Here is a 12,862-nt window from a genome sequence, read left to right on the forward strand (position 1 = left end):
CTGGACAAATATGAGATCATATGACATAAGTAGTATGAGTGAGGTACATAGTCTAGTAAAACAAAGAAAGGTTTTCCGGACTTTAGCATGAGGAATGAGAAAAAAACTGGATCTCGTTGAACATTTAGTGAATACCCCTGTACTAGTTCATCTGCCGGGCTTTGGTGCGCTCATGTGATTGACCACCATGGCTCTGAACATCCCTGGTGTAATTGCAGTGGTGGTGTTCTACATCCTTATCCTGGGGACGGGGCTTTGGGCTGCCCGGAAGTCCAGAAAGGCTCAGAGGAACAGCCATGGAAGTAGGACAGAAATGGTGCTTCTCGGAAACAGAAACATCAGCTTGCTGGTTGGGATTTTCACCATGACTGGTAAGTTGTTCTGTGGGGCTTAGAAACTTGTGTTAGCCAAACTGTGTATCAGCTCTTTTTATCAGTTATTTTGCTAGCTAGGCATGAGTGTTGTGCAAAGAAATACAATATGTAGTTTGCTATATACTTACACTTGCAACTGTGCACATATTGCTTAAAAGTACAATATATTCCAATTAAAGTGTGTGTGTGTGTCATCCATCTGTAGCTACATGGGTTGGAGGTGGTTTCATCCTGGGTGTGGCAGAGGCGGTGTACTCTCCGAAAATGGGCTTAATATGGGCTCTTATGCCTATACATTACATGGTGTCCTTCATAATAGGTATGACAAGCCATTAACTATAGTGGCAGAAGGCTTATTGTTTCAATGTGGCTTATTGGATCTGTTTTATAAATATTGTATTTAACAGCTACAGTATATGTTAATTAACACTTTAAATTGTCAGGAATTAATTGTATGTAGCGTGCCTACAACATCAACTACTAAAGGATGAAGTGCAATGTGTCCAACACAAAGTTGAGTTTTAAATACATTATTCAGGGAGTGAATACAAAACATTAATAGCAGCTCATCCACTGCACAAGGTGGTCTTTTCTTTGCCAAACCAATGAGGGATAAGAAGTATGTCACCATGATGGACCCATTGCAGATAAAGTATGGCAATACACTTAGTGGTGCTCTGGTGCTGCCTTCTATACTGGTGGATGTGCTGTGGGTCTCCTCCACTCTGCTTGGCTTAGGTAAATATATATCAACCTCATAAAATACAGTATTTGTCATGAGATGATGCAATTAAAGCATTTCATTTTCCTGTGTTTGTGGGTTTGTGTATCAGGAGCAACTATGACTGTGATACTGGACATGCCCTATGCCTATTGTGTTTGGATCTCATCAGCTGTTGCCATCATCTACACTTTGTTAGGAGGCCTTTATTCAGTGGCCTACACTGATGTTATCCAGCTCTGTCTAGTTTTCGTCAGTTTGGTGAGTAACTGCTTTGTACCGTCGTCTTGCCCTCTGGATTATACCATTTTCTCTATTTCAGAAAATCCTGACAATTATTGGTCCTGCCATACCATAAATGTTTGATTCCTCAGTGTCTACAGGAAGTGTCCCTGCCTATTTTAAACACTATCCAGCCGTTATTAAAAAAAGAAAAAAACTAACTTAGATCCTGCTTTGACTTATGACTTATTAATGTCATCTGACGCAGGTGACTGTTCTGTTTAGTGCTCCTTGAGCTCAGTTCTACATTCAACACCGTAGACCTAATGTTCAACAAAGTTTGAGAAAATGTCCTCATGCAAAGGTCCAGTACTTCACAATAATGTCCAACTTGTCCTATGATTTAGTCCCATGTGTATTGAAGTAGCCAGCAGTTCTTTCAACGTCTGAAGTTAACAACTGACTGTCAAATCAAATAAAGAAAAATGTTCGACTTTTAGAAGCCTACTAAAAACATACTTATTTACAATACTAGTGTTCTAATACTCTATGACCTGCTTTTTTAAATCTTTTTTTTAAATCTTTTTTCTCTTCTTTTTTAAACAGTTTTCCTCACCCTTGTTCAGCCCTTTGTGACCCTAGTCTGTAAAAAGTGCTATACAAATAAACATTACTTTGTACAGTTCAGTGGCGGGCCGTGGTTTTAGAGCTAGGCCTTCAATGAGTGTAAGTCCACATCACGGGTGGACTGGGGGAAAAAAGGGAGAGAAGTCACAGCAAGCACATAATCCACCAGGTTCAATACTTGGACAGAGTGAGGGGTGATGTGGTCTCTGGTGCGGGAGTGGGCGAGTAGACCGGCAGCTGAGTTTTAGAAGTATTGTAGTTTGGTAATGATTTTGGTGAATGTGAAATACACCGGCTGCTGTTGCAGTAGTCCAGTTGTGATGTGATGAAGGTGTGGATAAGTGTGTCAGCGTAGCAGTGGAAATGAAGACTGTGGTGGCGTATGATGCTGCCAAGTAGAGAATGAAGAGGAGGGGCCGAGTACTAAAATAAAAATCTAGACCATCTATGTCAAACATCAACGCATTGAATGTCATATACGTGTCCTTTCTTCTTCTTTTTTTTACGTCTAACTTCGTCTGATCATAGAATCTATTTGCAGTGGTTGTGTGTCCCTTTCCTGCTGCTCAACCCCATATCTACAAGCATTGCCCAGACTGCCTTCAACCACACGTTCCAAGAACCCTGGGTCGGCACTCTGGAGCTGGACGAAGTCTGGAAGTGGATTGATGACTTCTTAATGATTGTAAGGTTAATATTCATCAATACTCTACTGTCCTGCCTCTAAGGGTTGTCCAAAATATAATTTGGGGGGCTTTGAAGCATCGTGACATCAAAAATTTACAAAAATGTATTCGATGAAGGCTTTTAGACTAATGAATCAATAAATGTACTGTAGCCTATATATATATATATATATATATATATATATATATATATATATATATATATATATATATATATATATATAGATCTGATTACATGAGTTCAATGAGGTCTGTGGGTTAGCCCAAGGGTAGGATGAAAGTAGTCAGCCGCACGAGCACTAAAAGACACTAAATCTTGCAAGAAAGGTTTCAAGTGTTCATCCCTGACTGCACAGCCTTGATTCTCCCTGAACTCAACCACTGATATCCTTCAGTCTGAGGGAGTACCAGTACTTGTGTTTAAAATTAGGGCTGGGCACGATAACGCGTTAACGCAAGATTAATCTGGCAATTCTTTAATGGCGTTAATTATTTGATCATGCGTTAACTGCATGTTTGTTTGTTTTTTTGCAATGGGAGGAGCTTATCGCTTTAAATCACTCAGGAGTTCAGACCTGGCGTCTCTCGGCTCTCCCAGTCCGGCCGGCATGACGTCAATCAAACATGAACGCATTACTGCGGCACTGCTTTCACTTTAAAGGCAAGTCATGTTGATGCGCTACAAGTACCAGCCGCGTCCAAATTGAAAGTTAATCGTGCATGTGCAAAGCTCCTGACCCCGGGTTTGAGCCATGCAGAGCACTTTAAAGCAGGATCACTTCTGGATCTTTACTCTTCTCTCAAAGAGGAGAACTTTCCTCACATCACAAGATGTTCAGTGCACTTGTTCAAGCCAGCACAGACTGGACTTTTCTCGTTGAGGAAAACAACCCGAACTGAAAAATATGAAAAGCACTTATTTCTTTTGTATAAAGTGAATCAATTGCTGGTCTTTAACATCTTTAAGGTAAGCAACAGACTGAACATGGACAAGAGAAGGAGTGGTTTGTCCCTCACAGGGACCCTTAGTACTTAACAGTACCCGTTCAAAATATATTATATATATATATATATATATATATATATATATATATATATATATATATATATATATATATATATATATATATATATACACACACACACACACATATATTTATAAACTACATATGTATGTATGTTAACTTGTTGTTGCTCCAGAGTGCCTGTTATATTGTTCTGATAACATTACTTTAAAATAAAAGCCTGCAATGCACCATTTTTTTTACTTCATTGTTGAATTTGGCGCATAATGTGATTAATCGCGATTTAAAGCAGAAAAATCATGCGATTAATCGCGATTCATTTTTTTTCAACTTTGCCCAGCCCTAATTTTAATATATTTAATTATTTGGTTTTCTTCCTCATCTTCTCTTGTCCTCAACATGCATCTCCCTCCCTCTTTTTCCAGGGTCTTGGTAGTGTTTCATTTCAGAGCTTCCACCAGAGGACGCTGTCTGCATCCTCGTCACGAACAGCCCAGTTAACCTGCTATGCAGCAGCTATTTTCATCGCCATACTCGGAATCCCTCCTGCGTTGGTCGGGGCTGTTGGCGCCTCCACAGGTGGTAATTAGGTTAGAGATGACAGACAGCGAGAGTAAGCTCCAGGACACGCATTGTGGCCTGGAGCTATTTGTTTGGCCAAATCTTTTGCAGAATATGTATGATACTCATTGCTTATGTTTTGAAAACATTTTGCTCAGTAATTCATAGAGCTGCTTCTCTGAATGTAAACATTTTGACAAATGTGAAATGCTGTTATTGTTTTGTCGTGTTTTTCTTTTGCAGCATAAATTAATACGACTACTGCTGCCTTTTTGGTGTGCAATCCTGTTGCAGAATTATAATTATAATTTATTTAAAATAGGTGGCCAAAGACACAGCTACAAATAAATGTGTATGTTGCTGGATATGAAAATATGCAACTTTTTGCTAACACTTGTGCCATCAAAGCTTTGTAGGTCATAACATGTCACTGTTGTGTCTACAGCTCGTTCCATTGCCCACAATGAGCAAAAACTAGATAAATGCAGCATTAAAATACACTAATTAAATGTTTAAACTATACTATTTGGATATTGAATAATTTTAATCCTTAACTTTCTTGGATTGGTACAGATTTACCCTTAATACAGCCCATATTTGTATATGTGTGCTCTATGAATTTCGTATTCTGGTGAGGAAATGTTACAAGAATTATTATCATTATTCTCTTGTCCAGACTGGAACCTGACGCTGTACGGTTCTCCATCTCCATATGTACGTGGTCAGCCCAGTTTGGTCCTGCCCTTGACCCTTCAATACCTCACTCCGCCTTTCGTCTCAATTATTGGAATTGGAGCTGTGGCCGCTGCTGTCATGTCATCCACAGACTCGGCCCTTTTGTCTGCAACGTCTATCTTTTCTTCTAACATCTACAAGAACATCCTGCGTAAACAGGTTAGGAGTACAAAATGTTGCTGGTGGCGGCTCAGTAGAACATTGTGTCTCCAGAGTTAAGGGTTAGGTATATTTATGGCAAATTTAAATAAAACAAACACATTAAATTAGTACATTTTGGAAAGCACATGTACGTCAATGAATAATGAAGGCTTTCCTTTTGTCTGACTTTGTGTTCCCAGGCATCAGACAATGAAATGCAATGGGTGATTTGGGTCACAGTGGTGGTGGTGGGTCTGGTTGGGACATTCATAACGTTCTACATCAACAGCCCCCTGGTCCTCTGGATTCTCGGAGCAGACGTCTCCTACACCCTTATGTTCCCCCATCTGGTCACTGTGCTCTTCTTTAAAGTCACAAATGGTTACGGTGCCGTGGTGGGTTACATCATAGGACTGATTGTAAGAATTCTGTTGGGAGAGAACGCTGTAGGTCTCCCTGTTGTTCTTCACCTTCCCGGCTGCACATTAGAAGAGGGCGTCTATGTCCAAAAGTCCCCGGTCAGGACAATCTCCATGCTCTGCACTTTGGTCACCATCTTAGTGTTTTCCGTGCTGGCTTCCTTCATGTTAAATCATGGCCTGTTACCTGAGAGGTGGGACATTTTTAAAGTAAAACATAATGTTCCTGTGTCTCCTGTGGATCCTATCACACAGAATCTCAGAGAAGAAACTAAAAGAGATGCTGAGTATGACAAGAACATACATGGAGTTGCTTTACAGCCACTGCTGTAAACTGGACCATTACCTTGTCTTTCCTTTTGAAAAGCTGCTGATCGAAATTTGATTAAGATCTTGATGAATGATTATACTGAGAGAAAGGTACCTTTATGTTAAACTGTTAACTGCTAATAGTTGCTAATGAGGTTATGATGTTATGTTTATATTTCACATTGTTCCGTCAGTATTGACCATTTTAATATGGGTTTAAGAAGAGAAACAGTATAATTCAGGCACAAAACATATTATTAACAATCTAAACAGTTTTGGACCCAAAATAAAAAAAATAATTACTTTAAATTCCACTTAGTCGATAGTCCGTGATCCGTGTACAATATTGTTGAACCTAGACTAACCTTGTATTTCTATAGGGAATTTTTAAGAATAGGTTTACCAAAGGAGCATGCCTGTTGCTACTTATTGGGCACCTATTTATCAAACAGAACCTGCTCCTATTTAAACCTATCAAAGCACCGTGAAATAACAATAGGATATATTTCCATAAACAGCATCTCTTACGTCAAGTAATTCACTTCTTCACTTTGGAAAAATGTTATACAGTCACCTCCTTTGTATCGGGGTAGCAATAGAAGCTTCAAAGGTGGATATTTCAAAATCTGAACATAAAAAATACAAATAAACAATCTACATGGCTATTGTCCCTTGAGGTAAGACTTAAAATGTTCCCGTTGAAGTATGGTCAATTCTAAATCTTAACAAATTATTAAGTGTGGTGTCCACAAACAAATGAAGGCCGACCTCAAGTACAGCCAAAAACGAGGGATTAAATCCTGGTGCTTGTCATATAATTTGCTTGCCAACTGAGTGCATTGTCCATTGCCACTCATTTAATAAATTCAACAATATAGTCATTTCATTAAGACTTTGTTGTTCTGTATGACTCATCTTAAGTGGTATGGTCCTTTTTTTCCACTGTGAGTGATGTGCGCTAGTGTCCCGGCCAAACTGTAATTTGTAGTGACATACAAGTTCCACAAGATGGCAATAGATACATTTGAAGTACTCTTCAGGAAGCATGCACCATCGCTTGAATTTCACGTTCCTGCAAGTCTTTCACAATAAATTCCTTTTGATGGAATGAAAGGATCCTGTTCCCTGAAACTCTACAGGTCTACTCCTAGTTTGAAACAGATGCAGGGAGGGAGGGGTTTGTATTCACTGCAAGTGGCGTGACAAACATTTAACAGGGTATATGGAAGCAGATCCGAAAACAAGGAAGCTTGAGAGAGAAGTTATAAGAATATCCGTGTGACAAAAGTCTAATTTACAAGTCTTTTGTAGGTGTTTAGTTTAGTCTAGTTTAGATAATAGCAAATGTATAAAAAAATGTGTGTGGATGTGTCCCGTCTTTGTATTGGCACATGTTTAACCATAGTGTCTGTTTTGAGTATTATTATTGCTATACAGTAGAATATGTTATTTTTGCTGTACAGTAATAATGATAGAGAAGGCATTAACCTGTGTCTTGAACAGACATTAATACTCTGCTTGGACTTGTAATACTTTTCCTCGGCCACAAAAAAGCATGCCATTGAGCTAAATTTGCTCTTAAATTAGTATTAATGATGTTTTATGATTTTCTGCAGCTGGCTTTGTGCAACATGGCTCTGTGATTCTTAACAAGGAAAATTCATGCTGCAAAACAACCCAGTCTGTCCCAAGGATGCAGCGAGAGTAGTCAATTCAATTAACTTGCACTCGGTTTACTGCTCAATGTTTGTTGTCTAAATGTTACATGTATGCACCTGGACAAATTCCTCGTATGCAAAAGCATAATGGTTCAATTCAGATTCTGAAAGAGATGACTTTTCGTCCACATGAGATTGTGACATTCTGCTTTTGAAACAGACAGATGGGGTTGTACCTAGAAAGGCAGCTAAATAAAGTGTAGTCATTCTATTTTAGAACAGGAAGTGAAAAGGCATGCATTGTATATTTTGACAAGAATTCTTGGCACACGTTTTCATGTTCATGTTTCACATTTCATGTAACCTAGAATCTCCAACATGGTTGGCAGTTATGCCCCTGGCTCTTCCTTGACTGTGTGAGTACTACTTTCAACTGTGTGTGTAGCACTTACAAGAAGGAGGAGGGCCTAGATGCTCAATATTCCGGTTACATTCAAACATCAGCAGCCTGTAAACTAGTTGAATCTGTTTATAATAGTGTACTCGTCATCTGGGTTATAGGGTCTCAGGGCAAGGTTGGTAATCTTCAAAGACATTGTAGATATTGTTGTTGTTGAAAAAAGTCCTTGTGCTGTGAGCTACTCTAATTGGAAAAGAGTTAGCACTGGATTCTTTTTTAAATCTACTTTTGTTATTTTCTCAAGATCATTAGGCCAGTAATAACCTGTAGTTGTGTTACTATCTTTGTTTGATGAGTTTTTCCTGATCCGATGTGAGGTTCTGGGACAGGGATGTCATGTGTACAGATTGTAAAGCCCTCCGAGGGAAATCTTGCATTTGTGATTTTAGGCTTTACAAAATAAACTGAATTAAATTAAATTGAATATTGTAAATATCTACGAGTGTACTTGACTGGTGTTGTGTACAAAATGAAAATAGTCCTCACAGAAAGTGGTGACTAACTCTCTAATGGAGGCATACTGTATTTACAGCTGAGCATATTGCACACTGGGGTTTGCTAATAGAAGTGTCAGAACTAAGGGTCGGTATCATAATAATTGGATCAATACTGCCACTCTCATCAATACTCCAGTTACCTGGTACTTTATCAATTATTTTAGATTCTTTAGAATACAAGTTACAGTTGCATTTTAAAATAAATATTGTTTTGAGAGCTGCAATTTTTACACAGCAAACAGGGTCCTATGTAAACCTTCTGACAGGTTCTATATTAACAGGTTCTATTTAAATTTTTCCCAAATTCATCGTTTAAAGAAAAACAAAGTGTTCCATCCAATTTTTAAAATAAAGTGTTCTGAATGTAGCTGTTTGTCAAAATCCTCTGTATTTTTAAAGGATTAACAGGCAACCCCTTCCCCCTCACCACATGTCTGGTGTTCTCATTGGCCGTACCCACCATTGCGGTATTTTTTGGCTAAAAATAACTTGACTTTGGGGGGGCCAAAGTTATTGTACAACACTAATATTACCAACTTGCTGTGTGTGTGTGGGTGTGTGTCTGTGTGTGTGTGTGTGTGTGTGTGTGTGTGTGTGTGTGTGTGTGTGTGTGTGTGTGTGAGAGTGTTTAAAGCGTAATTCAGGTAATGAGATAGTTTGATAGTGGACTGCTTGTAGTTCAAAGCCATTCAATTGCACTGTGGTAAATGGTGCCTAGTGATGCCAACTAGTTAGTTTCACTTTCCCCTCTCTACAGCAAAATATGTGTTTACTTTCTTCACTCAGACACATATATACATATAATAAGCAATATGTCACTGCAGGCTATTCAGCTGGAAAAAAATACCCGCCAAGTTTTGCTTTCAGCAGCAGGGTCTCTGAAAAGAACACAATTATCAGTTAAAAGTCTCATTAGTTAAACACACACCAATCACACAGTTAGCCTGTTTGTTTACGTTACAACAGAAACAGAAACAGCAGGAAGGCCAATTTTAAAGTAAACACACCTAGAGCTTTCCTCGATCTCTCAAGGCTGTTTTCTGATGTATTGACATGACTTCAGCACACTAGACTGTAAATATTAGCAAGGTGTCTTAAAGACACTTACCCGATTGTTTAAAAATGAGGTGACGAGGGAATTTTCAGAATACTTCCGACAACACCTGTTTAACTCCATAAATGAACACCAACTCGATGTCATCTTATTAAGCTGTTGTTAACTCCATATATATCAAGCTGTTGTTAACTCTGTATGCCAAAAGTGTTACAAGTGAGTCCATGGATTTTGACACTGCATATTCAATAGACCTGTAACACATAACTTGTTAACATTTTCACAATGGTTTTCTGTATAATATACATTTTGCAGCAAAATGGCTGATAAGAAAAAGGCTCAATTTAACAACACAAATACTGTGAGAAAACTAGATTTAAATAGCGCTTCCTCGTGGAAGTCATTATGTATTACAATGGGTTTAGGAAGAGAACTTTCTAACTCATTAAAACTTAAGACATCCCGAAAATCAATGTTATATGTTATACTATAGATACGGTAGCCTGGACGATGGGATGTATTCAAGGCCCGTTCCGTGGAATAATTTTGTCGTACTTCAAAGTTTTATTCAATCTGTAATTGTCTTTGCTATACTTTTTATATGAATAATTTTCAGCTGGAACCATTGATTCAAAATAAAGAAGGTGTATATCATTTTAGTGAATAATTTTTCGTACAAGCTGGTAGAAGAGACCAGCTTTGGCTGACCCAGTGAACCTGCTAGTTGGAGCTAGAGCCCATTTCTCTGTCTTGCCAGAGTCCTGCTATTAACAATATAACCTGGTTCCTCTTCGTTTCAACATGTTCCTGATACATCCACCCCTCACTTGGCTCCGGTCAGTCTTTCTTTATCCTTGACCTCAGCACTGTGGCTCACACATGGTAGAATTGGAAGTGAGGCAGAATGTTGGCAACAGGGAGCGTTAGCTTGATTTAACCTGGCCGCCAGCTGACAGCTGCTGAAATGAATTGTAGTATCTGTATCCCACCTTGGACTTAGGCTCAACCTCCGTCTTGAATAATTCAATTGGTGCCAAGTGTGGCATTACAGGTTCAGCTTAGTAAGAAGTGTTTCTCTTTTCTAGAAGCAACCAATATTAATCACATGAACATATTGTATTAAAGTTATTAGCCGGCACAAATGGCAAACACATACAGAGAGAAATTTTTTGCATTAAGGCAAGCAAATGTTATTATGATACTGTGTTGAAATAGTCTTGACATTTGAAAAACTATTTTGACTCAGTTTATGGGCAAGCAAGAACACGTTCTGAATAATATCTACTATCTGGTCTCGCTTTCTCAAGGCTTTCAATGTATCAACACATAATTATTGTCATTATTATTAACCTGTTCTCCTAAACTTAATTTGCCACACAAGTCAAACAACAACTCCCGAATGACTGAGAGGGAAACAATGTTGTTGTCAGAGCGGTATCCCCGTGTCACACTAAATCTACAGGCACCTATTATACAAACCACAGAGTGCTGATCTCATGTTTGTTTTCAGACCGGACACATTTTTTAACAGAAACCAATTTAAAAACACAATTTTCTAGTTCCATCTCAGATCAGTTTACATGTTTAGCGTTTTAACTTTTTTTGTTGGCAAGGATGGACCAATCTAAATGAATTTTGGCTTCAGTGGATTAAAGAAGGCAAGGGAGTGTTGCACAGCAAAAAAAACTGTCTTCTCTGACAAAATAAACAAATTATGCAATACTGTCATTTGATCATGACATCTAACTATGCGTACCATATAATTACAATAAATATGAAATTAATACTTTCACAACCAACATGATTACTCATAATCTGCAGCAGAGTTGCTTTGCAACAGGTTAAGAAATTGTTTTCTTGTGGAGGAAGACTTTAATTATTTTATCCACATCTTGGATTTTACACCTCGCTGCTGTGTTCTGCACCCAAACTTGAACTTAAAGCTTTGACCTTGTTCACTGCTGACCTTTTTCAAAGCACATCCAATCAGACTGCAGCTGACCAAGAAGCTGGAACACAAACAAAGCATCTCATGGATAAGTAAAAATATGAAAATGCAGAATAATTATGATTTGACTTGCAAGTAGCACTTAACATAGACAAAGACACCTAATTTTGCAGCAACAATCATATTAGATGCATTGTCTCTAACTAAAGCAGGGTATTTCTATTCAATTGTCTTATTACAAAGTAGCTCTACAGCCCTTTAGCCTGTTTGACATTCATGTAGGGCCCAGAGGTCTCAATTGTGATATGTTTGGGTGCATGAACCTAGCTCCATGCACTGTACAAAAAGTAGGTCCTATGGAGCAAGTAACATGAGAAGTCAGACGTTCACAAGTTGGAAACGAGGCAACAGTTTTGCAGCAGTAGCTACCATCACGTTAACGCTTGACATGTCTCTAATACTGCTGCGAGTGTGAGTACAACTCTGGAAAATAAGCCTGTTAGGCTCGCCGGCTCGCCAACATGCCATTGAGAGGCGAAATGCTTCCAAGCTTTAACCTTTAACATTTGTTGCTCTTCTGTGGACTACGTGCAATACACTAAATTAAGATGTTTGACAGCTCAGACTTGCAATTTTTTAAAACATATGACTTTATTGAGAACATGCAAACTCCACACAGAAGGACCCCCCGGGATTGGGGATCAAACCCTGACCCCTCTGTGAGGTGACATTGCTCGCCACGACATCACCATACACCTGTTTGATAAGTTCATTGCAATTTTAATGATTGACATGAGGAATAAAGTCTTTGATTGTTTCATTTTGTTGGAGGAAAACCTGAGTTAATATATTGTGAATAGTAACGGCACCAAGCTTTCCCATAGTCATCTGCTGCTTCTAAACAAAAAGTATGATTTTATATGCCTCATAAACGGGCACTTAATATGTGATAGAGAAAAACTGATTTCCTCTGAATATATGTTGCTTCATGGCCTGTGATGTATGAGTGAACTTTACCCTAATTATGACTGTGGTGTGAACTTTGCCTTACATAAAATTCAGTTTGAGAGGCAAGCGATCTGCTATATCTGTATGTTCTGGACTGAAGATAAAACATACATTGTTGTTCCCAAAAAATATCTATAGGATGTCGGGGGGAAGGTTTACGATAAGTGCAAGACGACATGAGGGCTTCTTTTGATTGTGTGTTATTTAGGAGGTAATTCTCTGGAGAGTAGTCTGGGATACACAATTATTTCATCATGTTGTTTTAATTCTGAGTCTGCTCATTCTTTACAAAGAATAAATGTACTGATTGAATGATTTTACAAACCGGTGTTGAGTAAGATTTTTCTAACACTATAATTTACCATAATTTGGTACTATGTTTAGCTCTGTGTCAAGTAAATAAACGTGAAGCTTGAC

The 12,862-nt window shown here is 38.4% G+C and overlaps 1 protein-coding gene and 1 pseudogene across 1 annotated transcript in view; one reads left to right on the top strand and one right to left on the bottom strand.

The window, feature by feature from the left end:
- The window catches only part of ccdc40 (coiled-coil domain 40 molecular ruler complex subunit), a 313,416-nt gene that overhangs the window by 273,392 nt on the left and 27,162 nt on the right, over positions 1–12,862 (bottom strand). The window lies entirely within an intron of this gene.
- On the top strand, positions 188–5,874 carry LOC137793335 (high-affinity choline transporter 1-like; annotated as a pseudogene).

The sequence above is a fragment of the Clinocottus analis genome, unplaced genomic scaffold (assembly GCF_023055335.1).
Source record: "Clinocottus analis isolate CAN_PGR_092001 unplaced genomic scaffold, fCliAna1.0.p SCAF_22, whole genome shotgun sequence".
In the NCBI taxonomy this organism is placed as follows: Eukaryota; Metazoa; Chordata; class Actinopteri; order Perciformes; family Cottidae; genus Clinocottus; species Clinocottus analis.